Genomic DNA, 1,304 nt, shown 5'->3' on the forward strand with positions numbered 1-1,304 from the left:
GAGGGAGAGGGAGCAGAGGCGGAGACCGGGAGAGGGAGCGGAGGCGGAGGAGGGGAAATTCGGAGAGGGAGAGGAGGCGGAGGCTAGGGCTTTCAACCAGTCGAGCGCTGGGTTATACCCGAAAACTTTAGCCGACGAAATTATTATTTTGTCGGCTAAAGAAAATAATTTCGTCGGCTAAAATAATAATCTCGTCGGCTAAACCTTTGAAATTCGTCGGCTATAGTACTTTTTATACATTCGTCAAACTGTGATTGTGATTGTGATTATCAAATTTGAGAAACGAAAATCCGACCGTCAGATCTGACCATCATGATAAAATACATGTATGGGAAAACACTTGAACTTGATCCGACAAGGTGAAGGGCTCGATCTGGACGGTCAATCCATTAAGTCAAACCCCTAAACTCACGGAAAAGGTCATTGGACTGTCTAAATCACGTATTTTGGCCGGACCTTCAACTGAAAATAGTTTCAAACCGATGAGACGCAACAAGTCGTATAAAAATTTTACGCAAAATAACCACCGAAGATACAGCTACTCATAGGGAGAAAGAATGAAAAATTCCATTGACCGCAACTATCGGCACCGAAACTTTACCGGAATACTGTGATTTTTCAACCGTGGACGTATTTCGCCATTCTGGTCATATTTTATTTCACGACTTTTTTGCGTTTGAAGGTTTTACGTATAGTTTGTTTTTGAAACGGAACATTTACTTAACACTTGGTAAATAAGTTATACAACATTAATAGGTATGTTGTGGTTATGATGATCAAACTTGAGAAACGGAAATCCGACGGTTAGATCTGACAATCATGATAAAATACATGTATGGGAAAAAATGCAGCTTGATCCGACAAGGTTAAGTGCTCGATCCGGACGGTCAATCCCGTAAGTCAAACCCCTAAATGCACGGAAAAGGTCGTTGGACCGTCTAAATTTCGTATTTTGGCCGGACTTTCAACTGAAAATATTTTCAAATCGATGAGACGCAACAAGTCGTATAAAAATTTTACGCAAAATAACCACCGAAGATAGGGCTACAGTATGTAACAGAAAAAGTTTAGGGTTTAGCCGACGAATACTCTAATACATTCGTCGGCTATAGTATGTAATAAAAAAATAAAAAAATTAATAAAGCCGACGAAATATTAGGGTATTCGTCGGCTAAGATGGTTTTAGCCGACGACTTCTAATATACTTCGTCGGCTAAGATGGTTTTAGCCGACGACTTCTAATTGACTTTGTCGGCTAAGATGATTTTAACCGACGACTTCTAATATAATTCGTCGGCTAAGAT

The sequence above is a fragment of the Fragaria vesca genome, linkage group LG7, assembly GCF_000184155.1.
Source record: "Fragaria vesca subsp. vesca linkage group LG7, FraVesHawaii_1.0, whole genome shotgun sequence".
NCBI lineage: Eukaryota > Viridiplantae > Streptophyta > Magnoliopsida > Rosales > Rosaceae > Fragaria > Fragaria vesca.